Source organism: Panthera pardus, unplaced genomic scaffold (assembly GCF_024362965.1).
Source record: "Panthera pardus isolate Hobbes unplaced genomic scaffold, ASM2436296v1 HiC_scaffold_13, whole genome shotgun sequence".
Classification (NCBI taxonomy): domain Eukaryota; kingdom Metazoa; phylum Chordata; class Mammalia; order Carnivora; family Felidae; genus Panthera; species Panthera pardus.
The window spans coordinates 196,479,368-196,503,026 of NW_026526688.1; the positions used below are offsets into that span (position 1 = coordinate 196,479,368).

Genomic DNA, 23,659 nt, shown 5'->3' on the forward strand with positions numbered 1-23,659 from the left:
TTCATATCACATCCCAATCCACCTTGTTCTCAATCCTTGTCAGAGACATCATGATTCCATGTTTTACATTCCTGAATAGCACTCTCTGTTTGGTCCTCTCCATTGTTTACCAAGATAAAACTGACCTGTTCTTCAAGGTCTAATTTAAAGGTCATATGTTTAATGAAACCGGTAAGGTAACAAAATGGTATAGTTGGAAAAGGCATCATTATTCTGAAGTGAGAAAGAAGTGAGGATCAGAAATGTTGCAACTCTTTCCAGAAGTTTTTGATGGGAATTGATCCCAGAAATTTGGGGGAGCAAATATAGAGGGTGGGGAGATATGGGGCTTATGGTGGTCCTAAGGAAGATTTGGGGGCTTTAACCATGTCCCTCAAATTTCCTTTAGTCCATCAAGAAACTTCCCTCGGTGAATTTATACTTTGATGGGAGGAAAAGATAATGCATTAATTATGAGCAGAGCTCACAGAAAAATGATTAGAATATTTTGCTATTTGTTTTATCTGTAAGTCACACGCTAAGTTACAACAATGTGCTTGATATGCAAATAGAGCTTCAGGATAAGTTCCCTAAATCTTGATCCAACCGTATGTCTCCTCTTTGCACCTCCTATAAGGAATTTTGAAAATACCCTCGTTTGAGCGTGAGGAACAATTTTAGCATGGGAGACCAGGCCCTGTGTTATATATGCATTAAAACAGAAGAAAATGTATGTTGTTATTATATCAACTCTTTGACTTATGTCGGAAATGTATTAAACCCTTATTGTACGAATGACAGATGGAGGCACAGAGGTTCAACAAAAAGAAAAACTAAAATTTGACAAATTGAGTGCAAGGCAAAAATTTGGAGCTCGTTATAATTATTACAAACTTGGTCTCTTATTTACTGTATTTTAATGTGATGGAAAGTAATTGGTGTATTTTAATTTTATGTCCAAGAAAATTTAGATGAACATGTTGCAAGTGCTTATTATTAATAATTCACTCATGAATATTATGACAAGGATCAGTGTGCTGGCCTGTAGTTACAGTTGTGTTTCCACATCCAATTTGGCCTTTAAATTCTTAAACCCTCTTTTGGCTGGGAGGAAAAATATTAGAAAAAGTACAGTAGGAAAAAAATGTTTAATAATTACGGTATTAACCCGTAAGAAAGCTTGGCGCAATTAATCTGAAATTGGGCTTTTTGCCCACGTTCCCACAATAAATATACCTTTTATGTACAGATGAAAGTACAAGGAACTGATGTCTGGAAAAGTCAATGGTTCCTAAAGATTCTCCAAAGGAGGGAGGAGCCAAAGTTTGCACCTACTGGGAACTATTAGAGGAGACTGAAATGGGAACCCTTTCGCACTGTTTAAGCTCGAGATAGTGTCAGTGGGATAATGTCCCTTTTGAATTAATTTATATACTGAATATCATGTGCCAACTATTTTAAATACAGAGTGTAGATCCTCCAACAGCTATGTATTTTTTTGTATGGTCCAAACCCCGCCGCACATACCCGAAAGATCGCTTAGGGATTTTCAGAGTGGAACCAAGGACAGAGAGGCAAGCCCTTTACCGTAGCGACAGCTACGTGGCAAGTGGCTTGGGACTTAGCAACGGTCATCCATTTCAGCGTGTCTGGAAAAGGTGAGCATGAGGCAGATATACGAAGTCATCCAAGGCAAGAGATGCGTAGACAGACCTCTAGAATTCTGGAGTTCCTGGGATCCTTTCGATATAATTTCCTTTTTAAATAACATACTTACATCTGCCATTTTCCATCAAGACATCCCTTATTTATTCAAAAGTCCGGTAGGGTCAGTGAAGAAAATGTACCATGTGGTGGGGTAGGTTCAATACGGAGAGAATCCCAGGGTGCTGTGGGAGCTTGGACGAGAATCTCCTGTCCCGGCATCGAGGGAAACTCTGATGCAACGCTGACCACACAGCCCAAGTTATTGCTTGAGGGAGCGTCATGAGTCCCAGCTCAGGTCAGTTCAAGTCCACCCTGGCGCTTTTCTAGCCACAGTTCTTAAAACCTCTTCTGTTGGGCATCAGGCAGATGTGAAGCTCGAAGGCATTTGTCCTCATTCTCTACCACGTGGGGAATATCAACCTGCAACAGGTGAGGAAGAGCCCAGCATGGAGGAAAGGGCGGAGCTATGAGAAAACCGACCATCACACCGCCTCCCTTAGAATTTCCGTATCTACCTTTGCCCGAGGCGGGATCTTCCGCATCCTTCTCAGTGATGTAAGCTAATAAAATTCCATTCTTGTGTTTGTCCAGTTGAATTGGATTTTTGTCACTGTCAACTGAAAGAACATCCATGGGTTACTGAAGAGTGCACCGATGGGTTTCTTGTGTTGTAGGTACGTGTCTTCGCTTTGCAAATCATGCTATAAAATGCGTTTAAAAACTAGGCAAGAACATAGAATACCGTGTGGGCCTGCTGTCATTGTTTTACAGACGAGAAAATTGAGGAGTCAACAGGCATGTGGCTTTCGCCCCGAATCAAAAGGTGAGTTGCTGAAGGACCAACCGCTTGGTTAGCCGTTGGGAGGCTCGTCTATTTCAAAAGTGTATCCATGCTGTCATTAATTGGGTATGACGGCATAGACACACACATCAAATTAAATAGTTAGTATTCTCTATTGATGACAGTTCCACCTGACTTTGGCCTGACCTCATACCAGAGCAGAGAGGGACTTCATTTAAGAGTGGAAGACCCAAAGGTATGCCTCCTGCCTTTTTTATCTACTGTTTTTTACAATGACTTCAGGTCTTTTTTTTTCTTCCTTTTTTCTTTTTTTTCCTTCAAGATAACTCATCCAGTTCCCAGTGATTGCTTACACTCATTATCTAGGACATCCCATCACTGCTGGGCAGAACATGTCTTAGAGAAGCGTCATTACCATATCCTTTTCCTTTAAATAATAGACATGGTTCAAATTTGGAAGCATCGGGGTTTCCCTCTCCCCTCATTGAAGCTGCTTATGATTAGGCGGGCTGACAAGAGTTTAGCATTAAGAAGCCTCTGGCAGTGAGGACAGAACTTCTTAACGCTCAGCAGTTAACAGCACAAACGTCAGCATTTAACAATGGGATCCAACTTTCCTTTGACACCAAGAGGTTATGATGACAACCTAATTGTTCTTCCTCCCCTGAAGATTTAAGGGGCTACTGCTCTGGCCCAGCTGCATGAGGAGGACACAAAGGACTTCAGACTCTTTATTATGTTCCATGCGCTCATTAAGAAGCATTTTTAAAAAGGAAGCTCAAATAACATTTTAAAATCTCAAAATCAAATTTAAAGAACTTCGAAAAGTTGAATTTTCTACGTTATGGAGATTTTGCTACAGTGGAAAGAGGAGTGATTTTAAAATGAAAGAGTCCTAGAATAAAAAATAAAATGAAATAAAACCTCAGCTTGACATTTTCCCCCCCTAATTTCTGGACTGTGACATGATTTCCCGGGCATTGTTCTCATCTGTCTTAGATTAGAATACTCTGAAATCAAACTCTGAGGCCAAAGCTTATAACAATTATTTCAGTGAGGCATGAAGTATCAGGGACACAGATGTGAATTAAAGACAAAGCAAGGTAAGGAAAGATGTTTTACTTGGTGTTAAACTCAACTGATTGCTTGTATATGCGGCCATCTTCCAACAGGTGTAATGAAATGCCACTTCTTAGAATAGTCCATCTGAAGAGAGATAGAAGACATTATCCATAGAAGAAGAAATTATCCATAGACTCCAATTTCCTCTTGGTCAAGTTAACTCCACAGGGTGTTAATTCGGGTGAACTTCTGGATTGCCCATGTGTGAGTACAGAGAGAGGCTTGTTACACCTTGCTGACAACATAGAAGAGGCATATAGCAACAGCAATGGGTCCATGGAAAGTGTTCATAGAGTTTGATGTGGGTCCATGGAAAGTGTTCGTAGAGTTTGATGCTTAAATAGTGACCGGGATGGAACAAGCAGTCACATGGCCAAAATATTTGAGGTGGTCCAAGAGAGTATATAACTGGTCTTAAAGAGTTATTCTGAGAATTAAGTAGAATAAATTATGCAAAAGATTCAATATATAATAGGTATTTTATTCATGTCATGTTACCAAAATGTTCTGCTTCATCAAAATAAGATGAATTCTTACAAATCTTAATTTAAAGGAAGTCTTCCCTCCATATTCCAACTCAAACAACCTGGACATCTGAGGAGAAGGGACTCTTCTCACCCACTCCTATGTTTCCTTCCATGTGCCATCAGACATAGTGAAAAAGGTCTTTTCTACCCTGAGGTAATGCTGAGAGAATGCAAAGCACAAGCCAGGGGCAACACCAAATATCGTTTTGAAGCAAGACTGGGATAAAGGGAGGAAGTGTGCTTTGGAAGCTTCCTGAATGTTCTTTGATGTCATAAAGCAGTAGGGAATAAAGGGCTAACTGAGAATATAAGATGAATAAGGAAATGCACATCTTCGTATTTTTAGAATTTAAATGAAGTTGGAGAATAACCTGCAAGTTGTAAGAAGCCCTGGAGAATGACTAATGTTATCAGCTTAAAGAAATCAAGATCCAGAGAGGGAGGTAAACCATAAGAGACTCTTAATTATAGAGAACAAACTGAGGGGTGCTGGAGGTGGGGGGGATGGGCTGGGCATTAAGGAGGGCACTTGTTGGGGTGAGTACTGGGTGTTCCATGTAAGTGATGAGCCACTGAAATCTACTCCTAAAACCACTATTAAACTATATGTTATCTAACTTGAATCTAAATCAACTCTTGGAAAGGAAAAAAAAGAAAAAAAGAAAAAAAGGAAATGAAGACCCTTTCACATTCTTAAAACCCTGTACCTTAAAGAAATTCCCTGGAATAGTTCTTCTCCTATGAGATGAGAAAGCTTCCCTGTTCCTCCCTGTCAACACTCACTCAAATAAGCAGTCCAGAAAGAACAAAACTCAACCCAAGAAAATATAACAAAAAACGAACAAGCATAGTACAGGTACACAACTATTAAAAAGGAAAAAAAGAGGATAAAAAAAGAGCAGGAATAAAATTAGGTACAAAAACAAAGAAAGAAAAAAAAAGAAACTTTCATTTACATAGGTATGGCATACTAGATATCTGATTGGCCATCCAACACACAAAACTGAAATGTCAGAATAATGTAAAAATATCTTAAGGTATATCACTTAAAGGGCATGGATGTAATACATCCACAGATGCAAAAGAAGAAGAGGGAAAGAGAAGGAAGAGAGGAAGAAGAGAAAAAGATTCTAAAATAAATAGAAAGAAAAAAGTGATCCTCCAAAATAAAAATCAATAGATAGATAGATAATAGATAGATAGATAGATAGATAGATAGATAGATAAGGAGGTGGGGAAGCATTAAGACTGGTGGAAGAAACAATAGATGGTGAGTAATTATATTCAATTGGGAGATAAAGTAACTTTCACATTAAAATTCTATAATAGTGAAACTAACTTTCTAAAAGAGGCAGGTAGAAAATCTAACAATTGGAGAGGATGCCTGTTATATACTAGCCAGAGGAATGATGGAATAGCCATATTAGTAAGAGTAAAAATATTTAGAAAAATAAAAAAAAACTACCAAATACATTAAGTTTTGTATAATTATAATATATATATTAAATATGGGTTAAAATAATACAAATGATCTTTCTACAAAAAGAAATTGATAATTATACAATAATAGTGGGAAATTTTAATACAATTTTCAGTAATTGAAAGATAAAACAAATAAACAACAAAAAATCAACAAATTTACCTTAACTGAGATATTAAAATCAAGACCAATAAGAATGGAGCCAACTAACATCACGTGCCTCCTGACATGATTCAATAAGAAATTTAAAATATCACCTATGAATTAGTCCCACAAAAGTGTTTAACTTGAATGTAATCAAAAAGAAACAATCATAGACATTCAGACTGTGGAATAGTCTATAAGGCGATTGTCCTTAAGTCTTTAAAAAAGTCATTATAAAAAAAGCAATAGAAAATATCTAAATTGAATTCTAGAATTAATTTATATATTAAAAGAACCTCAAAGACATGACAATCAGATGTTATATGTGAACCTTAGTTAGATCCAGAAATTAGAAAGATAAAAACATCTGTAAGAGATATTGTGAGCTGTGGCAACCTGAATACAGAGGGTATGATAGGGTTCCTTGATTTAGAAAATTGAACTACAGGACATCTAGTTAAACTTGAATTTCATAAAACAATGAACAGTATTTTAGTATAAGGATGTACCACTCAATATTTGGGACATAGTAATATCAAATAGTTATTTGTTGTTTATCTGAAATTCAATTTAGTTTGGGTATTATGTATTTTATCTGGCAACCCTACTGTATATTCAGTGATATTGTACAATTGCTATTTTTTAGCTCATTTAACGAGATTCAGTGGTGAAATATCATAGCGCCTACAATTTTCAAATTATTCTGAAAAAAACATTTTGATACTAAAACTTTATCAATTGAGGTGAAGGATATACTGTTGAAATCATTATTCTCTAATGTCTTCTGAAATTTTTTTAAAATATAAAATTGGCGAAAAGTCCATCAACTCCTGACTTCTATATGAGCCATTTCTCTTAAAATTAATATGTAATATTGAGTTTTTTAAATGGTTCTTTTCTGCCATGTGGTGAATTAAACTATCTTTCAGACCATTTCGAAAGGCAGGGATCACTCTAGGAGAAATTTATTTCATTTGGGAAAAAATCTTTTAAAAAAGTAAAATAGAAGATTTTAACAAAATACTTAATAACTTTGATCTAATTGTCAAATGTAGAACATTGTGCATGAGAGTTGGTGCAACTGAGGAATGGTATGTACCTGATGGATATACATTATTTTAATCATCCATAAAACAATAACAAAATGTGATTAGACGTATTTTTCAGAAAGCAACTATCAACAAATTCCAAAATCTATCTTATGGATTATGATCTCTGATAACCAATAATAACAATACCACATTCTTCTAAATAGCTGAGGTGCCATTTAAAAAAGAAACTTAGAAAATGTTTATAATGGAAAACTAAAGGAAATACGTTAGAATAAAATTTGTGAAACACAGCCAAAGCAGTATTTTGAGGGAGACTTATAGCCATAACGGTGTCCATTAAAAGAGAAGAAAAGTTCAAAACTAGTGAATTAAATATCAAATTATGTTCTTTTTGGACTCAATATAACCTTGAAAACAAAGATGTTCCCCTTGTTATATTGTATTCCTGAGAGTGCTATCCATTCACTAAAGCAGTAAGTTAATCTTACAGGTTGAATTTGTGTTCCCCCCACAATTCATTGTTGAAGTCCTAACTTCCAGTTCTTCAGCATGTGCCCTTATTTGGAAATTGGGTCATTGAAATTGTAGCTAATTAAGATGAAGATTTAACCCAATATGAGCCATGGTTGGACTCTTAATCCAATGTGACTGGGGTCCTTATTAGAGGGGATATTTGGAGACAGAGACACACACATAGGGAAAACACCATGTGAAGACAAAGACAGAGGTCAGAGTGATACTTCTGTATACCAAAGATTACCAGAAAAGCACCAGAAACTACAAGAGAGGCATGTAGATTGTTCTTCAGAGATCTCATAAGGAACCAGCCTTGTCAACATCTTAATCTTGGACTTCCAGCCCCCAGAACTGTGAGACAATGAATTTCCATGGTTTAAGTCACTCACTGTGTAACACTTTGTCACAGCAGTTCTAGCCAACTCATGCAGTTACCTTATTGACTATGTGGGCCATTCGTTGGAAAGCCCTTTGTTTTCTCTGAACTCAATACATTATTCACTATTGTATTTTGAAGCTTCTAACCCCATCATCTTTTTGTAGACCTTGCCAACGCATGAAATTCCTGACAAGCAATTCCAGAATCCGTTACTTGAAAACATACATCCTAGGTTTAAAACCTCTCCCAAATATAGGATAAGAAAAGGAATCTTATAGGTAAATAATTTATCTGTCTGGCCTAAGCAACCAATATATGCTGAATAAACTGTATCTGTAAACTAGCATGTTAAAGCACCAGAATATGTTGATTTTGTTTGCACAGACATTTATGGTGGCTTTTTGGAGAGTGGCTATCAAGCTGAATGCAGGCCATATGTTATCAAAAGCATAAAACATACACATACAAAAAAAGTGTTATTTGGATGACAAGAGAATTTTAGGGCAAAAAATACACATAAGAAAAACATTGCTACTTTATAATATATACATGTTGAAAGATGACAATTATGTGTTATGCTTCTTTTTAAATTGTACAGTAATTTGAGTTGCAATTACAATTTTAAATGAACAATTGGGAAGGATAATTATATCTCATTATGTCAACTGGGCTTCTCTAACGAGCTCTCTTACTAGATACTAGTGAAAGTAAGATAGACTCCAAAATATGATTTAGGTAGCAAAATGCTATCTTCGTCTTTTGTTTTTGAGTTGTTTCTCTAGCAAATCACGTTTGGTAGTGACCCGTTAAGTTTGGGAGACATACGTCATTTGAAAGACGTGGAGACTTTATTTTGCAGCCAGTTTCTAAAAATTATTATCAGGAAGAATAAAGAATTTTAAGTAAAAGTGTCAAATTAAAAAGCAGCAAATACAGTTAAGGAAAAGAAGGGTGGGCATATCTATTTGAATATTTGGGGGTGGATATGAAACCATGAGAAACAAAGTCGTTAAGTGACTCTGAGTACAATGTACTTAACTTTTTGGCTTCAGTTTTCTCATCTCTAAGTGTGAATAATACATTTTTCCTCTCAATTTTGGTTTGATGGTTAAAGGAATTTATAGTTGTAATGTAGTCAGCTGTAGGGTAGCAATCAGACATTGTTAGCCTCCTTTCTGTCAATTATGAAAGGGAAAGGTGGTTCTGACATTTTTATGCAACTTTTGAGAACACAAAATCATTCATGTTTCACTTTTTTGGTGAATTCCCCCCAATCTGATTAAATAAAATTAGATTACTTGGGGGAGTGAGTTTATAGTTGTGGCTCCGTTATAATGTGGGCGACAAGAGGGTCTCCAAGGAAATCCTCATTGAAACACTTGTCCTCACTGGGAAGGTCTTTAGGAGGCTCTCCTCTGGGGCCTCTTGTGCTTTTCTCTGACAACATTTTGCAAATATTTAAAAACAGAAACCACTGGGGTGCCTGGGTGGCGTCAGCTGAGCGTCTGCCTCTTGATTTCGGCTCAGATTCTCATGGTCTGTGAGTTCAAGTCCCACATCTGTACTCTCAGTGCGGAGCCTGCTTCAGACTCTCTGTCTCCCTTTCTCTCTGCTTCTCTTCCATTCTCTCTCTCTCTGTCTCTCAAAAGTCAATAAATATTTAAAAAAGAGAGGTCATTTCTTTTCAGGGCAGTCATTATTCCATAAAGTTACTTCTTTAAATCCTACTGGCTTTCTGAAGATAATGTCTTTTATAAAACTACCAATTTGGAAAAGGGTCAAAATACAGACTGGGTACCCACAGATTTGGATTTATTCCTGACTCAAAAGGTGGTATTGGGCAAAATTTGACTCCTTCATATTTTATCTTCCTACTAGAAACATGAGAGGTCAAAATACATGCCATCAAGCAATCTTGCTAGAGAAATATCAATTCTTAATCTAATCTGATTGCTCTTGATCTTAAAGAAAAAGCAAGAAGACCCTTCTGTAAAATTCACCTAGTTCTCTCAGGCACATGGCCTTTCAGTAAGCAAAAGGAATGTTTGATGTGTTAAATAGTCTAATTCAGAAATTCCGATTTGAAGGTAAGACTCACTCTTTATATAGGGTTGTGTTTGATATTTCAGAGGAGGATGGGTAAAGGAACGAAATCAAATTTTATCCTGGGGAGTCGATGGTAACATTTTTAAATCACTCCACTTCTGACAATTCATCTCAAAAACATTAAAGAAACATGTGCAATGACAGTTTTAAAAATAAAAGTTTAGAAAAAGATAAAGGTGGTGACACATTGTAACTACATCCACTGCGTTACAATTTGGCATTTAAGAGTGTATAAGGAGATAGTTCTTTAAAAAAAATGTTTATTTTTGAGAGACAGAGACAGAGATAGAGACAGACTGTGAGCAGGGGAGGGGCGGAGAGAGAGGGAGACACAGAATCGGAAGCAGGCTCCAGGCTCCAAGCTGTCAGCACAGAGTCGGACGTGGGGCTTGAACTCATGAATGGTGAGATCATGACCTGAGCTGAGTCAGACGCTTAACCAACGGATCCACCCAGGCACCCAGATATTTCTGAGTTTAGAAGACAATATCTGGATCTCCATTTATATATTTATTTTCTCACCCTTATTATTTCAATTTTGTTTTGCTTTTATTTTATATCATACATACCGTATGGGTATAATAGTACATGTATATAACTTTTAAACAAGTAAAGAAAATATGTAATACAAATAGTTTGGGATAAATGATCTACCTGTGATCATTGGGTATGATCGATAAAACTTTGGAGACCACTGAGTTAAATTCAAAACATTGCTGTAGGAAAATAGATATTAACACTTATTGATTTTTGCTGTAAGAGAGTTCGTTGCCAAGATCCTACTTCAAGGCTCCCATGTTCTCTGTTCCAGCTGCCTAAATGTTCTTTCTCCCCAAATCGATCTAGTTCCTTCCCAACATCTTCCAGGTCTCTTAAAATATTGTTTTTCTCCTAAGTCATCCTTGTATATCTTATCTAAAATTTAATACCCCTGCCCCAATGTTTCATATACCTTACTACTCTCTCTATTTTTCTTCTGAGCACTTATCACTCCTTACTCATCTATTGCCTATTTTATTAATGTTTTGGACTACACTATAACTTCCTGTATTGAACGAGAGAGTAAACTTTCATTCATTCATTTATTCCTCATGATTGAGCTTAAATACATCACCATGCTCTATATGGTTTTCTTTTTACATTTGGAATTATTTTCTGATCAGAAGAGGAAAAAAAAATCTCCTTTATGAGCTTCAGAAAACAGAAAATTTTTCTTAACTCACTCCTGTTAATCTTTTTCTCTCTGGTCATGAAGTATGTGATCAGGCAGGTTGGCATGGTTTTATTGGTCAGTTAATATAACACTAACAGTTACAGTACGTATTCTGTGGCTTCACTTTACCTACAGAACTTATTTAATCTGTACCACAAATACAATATGATGTTGGATTTCCATTTGATAAGACTGGAAACTGAGACAAAGGGTATTAAGTAACTTGACCAGAAATTATACAACTAATGTCTATACTTAGCACTGGAGTAGGAGTTTCTGGAAATCAAAAGTTATATACCAGATGCATCTTCTGTTCTTAAAAAAAATGAATACTCTAGGGGTGCCTAGGTGACTCCATCGTTTAAGTGTCAGACTTCGGCTCAGGTAATGATCTCACATTTGGTGAGTTCGAACCCTGCGCTGGGCTCTGTGCTGACAGCTCGGAGCCTGAAACCTGCTTCGAATTCTGTGTCTCCCTCCCTCTCCGCTCCTCCCCCATTGCGCTCTCTCTCTCTCTCTCTCTCTCTCAAAAATAAATAAAAATTTAAAAAATTAAAACTCTGGAATATCTGATTCATAGATGAATTAATTAGTGAGTGAATGAGTGAATCAATCAACTGAGTCACTTATAAAAGAGCTAAAGAACAATACATACTACATGATCAAACACTGTCTCTGTGGTTACTGAAATGAAGTGCTTTGAGATCTGCAGAGGAAAAAAAAAAACAGTCAATACAATCGGTATCGGAGGGAAGTGAGGTAATCTCCAACTGTAGGAAGGAAAAAGCAATTCAGTTAATTCAACACGCATATAATATCCACACAATGCTTGCAAGCCATTGGGCTAGATCCTAGGGATACAGAAACAAAAGTGATATGTTTGCTGTCCTAAACATCTTTCTAGTGGAAGAGAAAGATTGATACAGAAATAACTGCGAAAGGGTTGGTTTAAGCACTAATAAAATAAAAATAAGATGTAGAAGTGTTATAGAAGAGAAGGCAGCAAGGCTGAGTGCTTTTCTAAATGTTTACAGAAAAGCCTTATAGATATTATTTGTAATTAAATTCAAATTTCCTTTCAGGGCAAAGAGCCTTTGTGACAGTGTCCTCGTGCTTTACATTTGTTTGAATTCTTTTCTTAAACTTCAGTGAACAGTGGAACTGAATTCTGTATATTACATCCCGTAAATAGGAAATGGACCTTAGCTCATTTTTTTGTGTGTTTTTTTCTGTGAAGCCAAATGATGTCTATGTCATTAGAGTAAATTAGTGCTCTAGGATTATTTCTTTAACTAGAAAAATATGTAGATGCCAAATTTTCACGCGGACGTTACCAACAAAAACTGCTGATCGCTTTTGACAATGGGGATTCATTTCAGAGAATCCACATCGACTGCAGAAACAGGGTCTCTGCTCTAAACCAGGCATTTTTGTAACCGTCGCATTTCCCCTTGCAAAGCTGCTCATATATATATTTGAATATTTTCATCCTTTAAGAGGATGGGAGATTATTTGCAATTTAACATATTAAGTTGAGATGTGCCTAAAGGACCCAGAACAAACGTTAAGTGTAACATAAGTCTAGCAGGACAATTACTTGCTTAATGACTCAGAATTTGTGCCCAGCAACGCACGCCATGATAGATGGAAGTGTTAAGCATTTACAATGTAGTTTTCAGACGATACCATTATGCCAAAAAGTATTCACACAGATCCAGAAATCAAAGGATATTTGCAAAGTCATCAAAAATTGAAACGAATACTGCTGAAGTGAGGATTCAAAGGGTCCAGGAATTAAAATTAAGAACTCCAAAGACTCTCAGGCAATGCAGCGGTCAGGGACGGTCCCAGAATGCTATAGAAAAGAATGATCCTGACGACCTATTCTGTCAAGTGCTGTGCTAGTCTTTCTTTTCTGTTATTAAACCAATCTGGTCTTCCTCTGAATCCATGATGGTCATCGGGAAATCAACTATGTCACATTTAGGAAAGGTAAAAATACAGAAGGAGAATGCCAGTTTTGAGCTATTGCTAAAGACCAGACAAAATTCTTGGGGCACCTGTGTAACTCAGTTGGTTCAGCGTCCCACTTTGGCTCAGGTCATGATCTCATGGTTCGTGAGATCAAGCACGGAGTCTGCTTGGAATTCTCTCTTCCCTCTCTCTCTGTCCCTTCCCTGCTTGCTCGTTCTCTCTCAAAATAAATAAATATCAAAAAAAAATGTAAGTGCCCTTCTTTGAGATAAGCGTTCAGAACACCCGCCTGTCGAGGTGATTCCTAATTCACTGGTGGCCAGAGCCCGTGTCTGGTGGTTCCCTCTGTTGTTCTGTGCAATCTAATTCCAAAGCCCTTACGACCCACCAACTAGTAGAGAGAAGGCCCCCAGTGTCCACGGGAGAGCTTGTCCAAGAACCTTAAACAATGACAGGGAGGTGACAGTGTATAAAAGTATGGGATTCCAACCAGGCCTTAGCTTATGGGTTCTTGATCCCCTTCTGAATGTGCCCTAGTTTATTTCTGGCTGAACTATGGTCTTGGGAAAAGGGTTGACCCTCAACCCAGCAACCACCCAAACTTAGTTCATTTTCTCTGTGGACTCTCCCCATGTTCTTCTACCCTCCACTGTTCTGAGTATCTTTTTTGTCTTTATAAACATTTTTATGTACTTATACCTCAATGATATGAAAAAAAAAAGGAGGGTGGGCAAAACGCTATCCCTTCTCCAGTTTTTCAAAGCCAAAAAATGTGCTGAATTAAACCTTTAAGAAATACAATAGGACTGCTGGACTGACAAAACCTGTCTTTAAATATATATATATACATATATATATATGTATACATATATATATATGTATATATATATATCTTCTGGGTGAGGGCAGAGGGAGAGGGAGAGAGAATCCCAAGCAGGCTCCATAATGTCAGTGCCCAACAAAGCTCCACACAGGACTCAAACCTACAAACTATGAGATCATGATCTGGGCCAAAATGAAGAGTCAGAGGCTTAACTGACTGAGCCACCCAGGCACCCCTCACCAAAACCTTTCTTTTGTCATGTTTCTTTAAATATCCAGACCTTTGTCTTGAAAATGAGGAGGTGGTCTGTCTGGAGACTCAGAGGACCATTATAGGATGATGTTTATAATGTGCCTTCACTTCACGGAAAAAGAAGGACTTGGGGTGACCAGGCCAAGCAAAAGGATGTGTTATCAAACTCTGTATTTTTATAAAGTACAACAGGAATTCAAAGGACAAAGTTTCCTCATTTCCTGGGGTGTTTTCCACTGTAACTCAGTACCCTGGCCCCTTCTACAAAACAGTAAGTGCAACTCTTTAAGCAACTGAAGAGTCAGAAAGGCACATTGCTAATAAGAACATCTTAAAAGCTAATGTATATTCATTTACTTCCTGTCAATTTCAGTTGTCTTCTATGTTTCACTTCACCTCCTAGATTCTTTATGAGTATCTTTACAAAGAGTCAAGTGAAGACTGCAGAAAAATATCCACACTCTTAAAAGAAAATGAAAAACACTTTGCTTGATTATCCGTGTATATTTGCTCATGGACATGTTTAAGGGATGCATTATCAAAATAATGTATATATGCATATTTTCACTTACATATTTATGCTTTTTGAGAGAAGCATTAAGATATGTTAAAGTTCATTGGAAGATCAGAAAGTCATATTTAAACACTAACCCTGATGAGAGCCACACGCTTTTGAGAAAGTCAGTTAATGCCTCCGAACATTACATCCAATAACCTCACTCCTAACTCCTACCTTCCTGGAACTCTCAGCAGTGTGCCCAGAAATAAGGTCAGTTTGCCCCTTGGAACATTAGGAAGCTGCCTCCACTACTGATCACCAAACATAAAATGTGACCCCTATGACTTGCATCCTTTCCTACTTTCCACTGTGTCTGTGGAAGGACTATTCTCCCATACCTAGGAGGAGCTCTGAGTCCTATCTCTTTCTCTCCCCCTACCCCTTCTCTCTTCTCTCTCCTCCTGCCCCTCCTCTTCTTTCTTTCCCTGCTGCTCCTCTTCTTCTCCCCCTCCTCCTCCTCCCCCTCCCCCTCCTACTGTTCCTCCTCATTCTTCTCTTCCTCCCCCTCCTTCTTCTCCTCCCCTCTCCCTCCTCCTCTACCACCTTCTTCGTCTCCTCCTTCTTCTCCTTCTTCTCCTCCTCCTCCTCATTCTTCTTCTTCTTCTTCTTCTTCTTCTTCTTCTTCTTCTTCTTCTCCTCCTTCTCCTCCTCCTCCTCCTCCTTCTTCTTCTTCCTCTTCCTCTTCTCCTCCTTCTTCTTCTTCTTCTTCTTCTTCTTCTTCTTCTTCTTCCTCTTCTTCTTCTCCTTCTTCTTTTTCCTCTCCTTCTCCTTCTTCCTCTTCCTCTTCCTCTCCTTCTCCTCCTCCTCCTCCTCCTCCTCCTCCTCCTCCTCCTTCTTCTTCTTCTTCTTCTTCTTCTTCTTCTTCTTCTTCTTCTTCTTCCTCTTCTTCTTCTGTACATTTAAACACCCACACTTGTTCTTTGATACCATTTTAACTGCACACTGCAGATTTGCTATGCTGTCTTCATTGTGATTCTAATCAACATTGTTTGCAATTTCTTTTGTAATTTTGCCTTTATCTTGTTAGATTTGTACATAATATATATTAGTTTTCTTTTCATTCCTAATTCAATTTTCATTGTGCTTATTGGACATGATCCATGGAATTTTTATTTTTAGAAAATAAAAGAGGCTTACTTTATAGTTTAAGTCTTCAAATAATTTATAAATATCCCCAAAGGACAAAAATTCTTTATTCTTTGTGTGAAAGGCTTTATCTCTCTCTCCTCCTCTGTATTTCTCTGTTAATATTAGCTCTAGCCCTTGGATTTTATTTTCCCATATTTTTACTTTTTTTTTTTTTTTTTGCTTGTTATAACTATTTTGGATAAGGTTGTTTGTAGAAACTGTGGTCTGGATCGTGTCATGGTGATCTTTGAAAATACCTCTTTGTAAATTATCTGTGTATGCTGAGTTAATTTTTTTAGAATGAAGTGTGACCAAAAAAGAGAAAACTGTCCTTCGGGGCCTGATTTTTAGATGTAAACTTTAAAATGTGTGAGGCAAACACAGAAATCCTAGGTCTTCTCTGGTCTGAGAAAGGAGATGTAAACTTTTGTGTTCACTTCAAGTTCCATTTTGGTTACGAGGAAGAACTTTGGGGTCCAATATTCCAGTTTCCACCCTAGCTCACTCATTTACTATGAGATTTGGGCATATTACCTCATCTCTAGACTTCTTAATTTTTTTTCCATCTGTAATATGGAAAGAAATATAATTACCTCACACAATGTTATGAAGATTAATGATTAATCAGCTAATCTATGAACAACGCTTGTATACTTTCTAGCTCACAATAAGTGTTATTTAAATCACAACCATTATTGTGACGTTATTAATGGTTATAATGCAGAACAAAGTTACCAGCAATTTCACGGTATCTTGTTTTCATAGCTGCTGTGCACTTATTCACACAAGAAAGCTAGAAAAGTGGGAAGAATAACAGTTCCTATCCTGACTCACAGATGAAAAGCCCAAGACTTACCCTGTGAAAGGGGTCTGTTCAATGTCATTTAAACAATCAGCAATACAGTCGGACCTTGAACTGGGGACATTTGACTGCAAACTTACCATGCTTTTATTCCAATTTACTGTATTTTTAGTGCATTTAAAGTAATTTGTCTTTTGCATTAATACCCTACAGGTGCTTGGGAAAAAAAAAAAAAAAACAGGCACACAAAAATGAGATATGCAGGAGTATTTAAAAAGTAATTGAAAAACGGGGGTCAAGAGGAGAATCTTTAAAGAAAAATACACCAATTCAGAGAAACGAAGGGGCAGGTCTAGTGACTGCTTTGGAGGCCGGCGAGGAAGGACATGAAATGCAGGCACAAGAGGTCAAGCTTAAAATAATAGATGCTTACGAGGCTGATTCTTCATTATTATTGTTATTCAAACAAAGACCCACAGCTGTTACCTGGACCTTTGGCCCAAACCACACGCTTCTTTATATATGTATTGTGAATTTCACTGAAAGGGCTGTTCTTAAGTAACATTTTTAAAGGAATAAATGTGTGGGAAAATGACACTGAATGGAGCTCAAATTTGTACATAAGTTTCTTGGATCAGTGACTCAATATCTTCAACCCCCTACCCTTTTCTCACAAATAATATTAAAATTAAACAAAAAGACTTGCTGCAGATAGGAAGTGCCAGCCAATCCCCACCCCTTCCCTACCATGCTCATGGAAAGAGAATTGGTGTGAGTTAGAAGAGAAGAAGAAATAAATTTTTAGTATCAGACCTTCCATCAAGCACTTCACACATCCTCAAATGCAATTCTCAGAACAACCTTGTGAAGCAGATCATACTTTGCCCTGAAAATGGTGGACAACTGATGGCCACATCGACCAAATCCAGCCTGCCGCCTGTTTTTTTAAAAGTTTTACTAGAACACAGCCACCTTCATGTCACTTAAATCTGACCTATGGTTATTTTTCAGCTACAAGGGCCTAGTTGAGTGGTTACAAAAGAGAAAATGTGGACAGCAAAACCGAAACACTGTAAGATTGTCAAGCCCTGATAAGGAAACTGAGACTCAATGAAAATGAATATTATGTTTAATGTCAAATAGCTCTCGGCCTTTCGAAGGAAGAGATTGGTCTTGGATTTTCCCAGTTCAACATGAGATGAAATCCAGAGACTTCTTTGGGGCAACCAAGACGGATGTCTCTCTAAATGTGCCATTAAGGAACATAGTTTCATCTGGGAGAACATGGGTGTTCACATAGAGGTCTGCAGTTCAGAATCTGAAGAACTGATGAGAGCACCAGATTCCCTCTGACTTGTCAGTGACCCTGTTGGACAGTGTACAAGGTAAATGAGGGAACGTTAGCCATTATGCTGCACAAACTGGGCAAGAAACACAGATATGTGTTTGTAAGGTCGTTCAGTGCCAACTCAAAGTTTTGTTTCTTTGCTAGACAATTCGTTCCCTGTCATAGGATTTCCTTTTAACTTTGACACCTCTTTGAATTTTTTTTTTTTAATTTCCTATTGCCCTAAGACAGTTTGCTGACTTCAGCCTTTCGGCCGATAAGAAGGAAGAGGGCAGGGTAAGCAAAAGGAAACATCTGGGCACAGACATGTGATTTGTGAATTAAGGGCAGGCCTCTTAGATGTTCCTGTTAGTATTTGCCTTGCATTGCCAGGTAATCTCCCATTGGTTTGGGTTTTTTTTTTTTTCCCCATCAATCATAAAGTCAAAAAGTTATGAGATTATCAAGTTAGGAAAACAATGTGATATAGTTGGAAAAACTCACTTAGACATACACTCAGAAAACTCAAGCCCTGCTTTTATACCAAAGATCCAATGCAATGATCAGCTGTTGAAATGCCATATAAGCCCACTTTTATTGGAAAATGGGGGCAAATTCTGCCACCATCTCACCACAAGGTTGTTGTAAGGATCAAGGTAGATGATGCCAGTGAACACGCTCTTAAGCTAATAGAGACCATGTAAGGTACCCAGGATCATTAAAATGATAATGATGATGATGATAACGATAATGGCAAAGATGACCAACTCAGGACATTTGTGAAAGAGAAAGAAGGTGGGTGTTAATAATTACATTGGGACAACTCTTTAAGCCAGGATGGCTCTACACAGAATGGACATACAACCATGGCCATCCTTCTGAAGCATTCTATTTCACGTGTTTAATTTCCAAGCACCATACCTCAGTCTAGGGTGGGAGAGGGAGAATTTATTACCCTTTCCAGGAACGTGGCTGATTGGAGAAAATCCTGACTTGGAAAGAGAGCAGAAGGGGAGTGCAGGGGAGAGAGGGATCCTAACACTTCTGACCGGCACCCTCCAGGGGAGACACCCTTCTGCTCACATAGTTCTCACCTCCTCTGTCCCTCAAGTGCCTCCGGTCAAGAATCTCAAACCAGCTTTGCTTTGCCACAAACTCCCCTTTACGATACTTCCTTCCTTCTTATGAACATTGTACTAAAGTGCATGTTTCCATTAATTGCCCATAGTTTATCTGTCAGAAAGTATGTTGTGTTATCATCTAAAACTGATTCAGTTTCTTTTTTTAAATTTTTTTTTTAACGTTTATTTATTTTTGAGACAGAGAGAGACAGAGCATGAACGGGGGAGGGGCAGAGAGAGAGGGAGACACAGAATCGGAAGCAGGCTCCAGGCTCTGAGCCATCAGCCCAGAGCCCGACGCGGGGCTCGAACTCACGGACCGCGAGATCGTGACCTGAGCTGAAGTCGGACGCTCAACCGACTGAGCCACCCAGGCGCCCCTAAAACTGATTCAGTTTCAAACCCACTTTCAAACTTTTCAAACCCACCACCACTGATTCTATCAAGACACTTAACGTATCTCACCTTCACTATTACAAGAGTCTCTATCTGGCTTCTCGGCTTCCAGTCCCCACACTTTCACCCACCCTGACTCTTCAGTCTCCTCCTCTTCCCTTGGAGCTTTGAGCTGACGAATACACGCACAGGATGGAGTACAGGGTGCTCGTGTCGCAGCGCCTGTGAGAGGACGTGTGCCACACAGGCACACGACCCAGGACCACAGACGCTCCTAGGGATCCGTGCTGTGCTTTGCACCTTGTGTGGCACAGAACACAGACTCCGTAACTCACTCTGGAGCAGCAGGTGGAGTGTTACCACCTTCTCATAAGCGTTCACCATATGCCCAGAAACGTAGATGCTTTGGAGTTCCGCTGTTTGCAAAAAAAAGTACAGGCATGTTTCAGGAGCCACTTCTCGGCTCCTGAGGTTTGTCATGCTGAATATATTCCATGCATCTTTATTCTTCGACGCTTTCAATTTATGCACAGGGGGATTATCATATCTGACTGATTTGCTAGGCCAGTCCTGATTTCAGAAAGCACATTGCATACTATAAACCATTACCGCCACGGGAGACCTTTCATATCTAGTTCAGTGCATCAGGAACTCATTTATGAGATAACGCTCCTGGAAGTCAAGGTCTCTTTATAGAACTCTGTGATGTAATGATTTTATAACACATCTAAATTCATCACCTAAAATAGGAAAGTGTTGACTATCAGAAAATGTGATTATGGTACATGAATGCAATATGAAAGTCATGCCATTATAATGGGATCGAGGGACAAGTTAGTTAGGGGGATGATTTTACTCTTTTTGTTTCTGCAGTTGTTGATGTCTGCTTACGTTACTCTATATGCATTCAGTTAGCCTTTGTTGAGACTTAACAGGAGATAACTTATTAGAAAGAAATGAGGGGAGGGGCACCTCGGTGGTTGAGTTGGTTGAGCGCCTGACTTAGGGCTCAGGTCATGATCCCATGGTTAGTGAGTTTGAGCCCCACATTGGGTTCTCGCTGTCAACACAGAGCCTGCTTTGGATCCTCTCTCTCCCTCTCTCGGTCCCCCCTCCCCTGCTCATTCTCCCTCTCTCAAAAATTAAAAAAAAAATTTTTTTAAAGAAATTAGGGGAGAAGATCCTACATTTGAGAAAATTCTGAAATCGACTTAGCCCTCTCTTTGTAGTTTTAAGATATTTATATACCTAATCCCTTTCTCCAATATTCCCCAGGAATGATATTTATGATTTGTTTGGACCCAAACCTATAGGAGGGGGTGGCAGGGAGGGGCTCTGCATTTCTGGAAGCAGTGTATTTAGGATGCAAAGGAAAACTGACAAGAAAGGTTGCAGATGGGTTACCTTGTATTGTGACCAAATCCTGATATGTTGAAAATAGGCAACACCAATAATTCTGCAAATCTCGGATATGGAGTCAAAGAGGTGGGGTTGAAGCCCAGCTTTCCTCCTTACAAGCTGAGTTATATTAGGCAGACAATTAACTGCCACTAGGCTCAATGATATGCTTAAGTGAGAGTAATAATAATAATAATAAAAAATTATATATATGTGTGTATATATATATATAACATAAGGAATGAAGGAACTAATGTATAACTGCTATTATATATATACATATATATGTACACACATATGTGTATATATATGTAATATTATATATATATGTATATATAATATTATAGTATAGTATGGTATGGTATAGTATAGTATAGTATATGTATAAATAATATTATGTATAAAATTGCCTCAATGATTATTTTAGGATCAAAGGCATAAAAATTGCTTGGTATCTAAAGAATGTTGACACAAATAAACATAAGCACTAAACAGTGATGAATCACATATAGCTGACCTTTTTTTTTTAATACTAATGTTTTACACATAGAAACTCTGTAGATAAGGCCACCATTTAAACATATAATAAACCCATTGAGAATGTCAACCATTGGTGATGCAAACTAGACCAGATCTAAGCATTAAGAGATTCCACGCCTAGGTGGCTCAGTCGGTTAAGCGTCTGACTTCGGCTCAGGTCATGATCTCACGGTTTGTGAGTTCAAGCCCCACATTGGGCTCTGCGCGAACAGCTCAGAGCCTGGAGCCTGCTTTGGATTCTGTCTCTTGTCTCTCCGTCCCTCCCCTCCTCACTCTCTGTCTCTCTCTCAAATATAAAAAATAAGAAACACACAAAAAAATTTTAATAAAAAATTAAAAAAAAATAAAAACAAAGAGATTCCAGATATGCCCCTTAGATCGGGAAAAGCCACAACTCGTGTGTTGCCTTCATCAGAACAATATTTAATTTTATGCCCATCATCTACTGCAGCCTTTCTTGAAGGATTCTGAAAATCCCTTTATTGGAAGTTAGGTCAACATAGCTATTGTGTTTTCTTCCAGCCTGTTCTTCCTAAGTGCTGTTCAAGTCACCAGCACCTCAGAAAACCATCGAACATCGGAGAATGGCCACTGCACACATTAATGCATCCACTGCTGCCCTTTGACCATTTTTGTACCTATTCATGCTGTTTCAGGTTCAATGTTGTCATCTCACACTGGACTCCTGTTCTCCAACAAGTGACTGTGTAAACGGGGAGGAGAGAAATCGCAAGGTTTCTAACGTAACTACGTGGGGCTTTTATTGTGTTTTCTCTTCCAGTTTAGAGATAGTCAATGGATAAAAAGTAAATATTCCCGAGGGCTCTTTTTCTGAACTGCAGTGGCATTATTAGTAATGCCTACTTCATTGGTGTGTAAGATTTGAAAATGTTCCATAAAGCATCAAGCACAATGCAAACATTCGTTATTATTGTTATGACTTTTTTATTACATCTAGAGGGAAAAGACTGCTGAAAGTTATAACTACGAATTCTAGTTACTTTACAGTCCCATAAACAATATCATGAAAAGCCTTAAATGCTAAGAATAAGGATCATACATATTCAAGAGAGTTTATATTTATGTTTAATACACACACACACTCATATATATATATATATATATATATATATATATATATATATAAAGATATATATATATATATATATATATTAAGATATATATATACATATATCTATGTATATTGTTTGGAGCCAATAATATGGTCATTAAAATTGGCCACAATTGTAAACACAATGACTATTACTGTTATACAGCATATATCAGCCCAGCATGCAAAGGAACTGTATGAAATAAAATCTTCCTAGCTACATAATACCTAGAGAGTATTGTGTTAACACACTCACAGGAAATATCATTAAAAAGAACAGAAAATGCAGTCGCTTATGAGTTCAGCTAAGGGTAAGACTTCCCCCAACACAGGGGGATGGGTCAGACACTGGGGAGCCTCAGGCCTTCTTCTAGACTGAGGCCTAGTCTACCCTCTAAGGGCCCCTTTAATTCAGGAGAAATTTAACTGCAATAGACAAGATTCCAGGTCCACATTTGTCTCTGTAGTGGGAATATTTTCAATCTCTTCTCCCTTCGTCTTGTCCGGTGCAGATAAAGTGTGTCCCTGATATCCCCCAAGGGCCCGGTTGGACTGGCTCTGGGCCCCCTTGTTGAGTGTGGCACCAGCTGCACTGACAGATGCCCCCTCACGGATGGTGAGGTCCAACAATTCCTCAAGGCAGGATGGGCATAAAGTAGGACAATTTTTTCCACGTGTTTGTTCCGTGCACTGAGGGTCCTTTCACTTAGCTTTCTCCTGCTGTCAAATTCTAGTAAGTTCTCACGATGGATTGAAACAAGTCTTCACACATTTCCAAATGCTTCCTGCAGAGGAATTACCATCCATCTCAAGAACCTGTGGGCTTTGAGCCTGTTGTGGCTGAGACCAGATGCTAAAGAGGAATCTGAGAACGTCTTTCTCTTCTCCAAACTACACCCTTAGACCTAGAAGAAAAAGAAAGTCTCAGCGGTCAAAAGATGAAGGGCTATGTAGTAGACATCTGGTATTTTGTTGGTTGCCCAGCATCTAAACCCTTTACTTAGGTTTGCATAATTCCTGCCTGTCAGCTCAGGTTAATAGGGGTCCAGATTCAAGTTTCCAAGCTCCTGGGTAAATGAAGGTGAAGTTCTGCAAATTTATCCAACAGCCCAGATGTGCATATCTAAGTTCTGTGATGGGAGTGAAGAATTTATTTCCGATGGGCAGCGGGCTGAGAAAGAACACCAAATTGCGATTTGCT

General features: G+C 38.2%; 1 long non-coding RNA gene across 1 annotated transcript; it reads left to right on the plus strand.

The window, feature by feature from the left end:
• Positions 1-4,454: 4,454 nt before the first annotated feature.
• On the plus strand, positions 4,455-22,270 carry LOC109269801 (uncharacterized). The gene is made up of 2 exons (XR_002081276.1): positions 4,455-4,580; positions 21,870-22,270. It is a non-coding gene; the product is annotated as an uncharacterized LOC109269801 (long non-coding RNA).
• Positions 22,271-23,659: the final 1,389 nt, after the last annotated feature.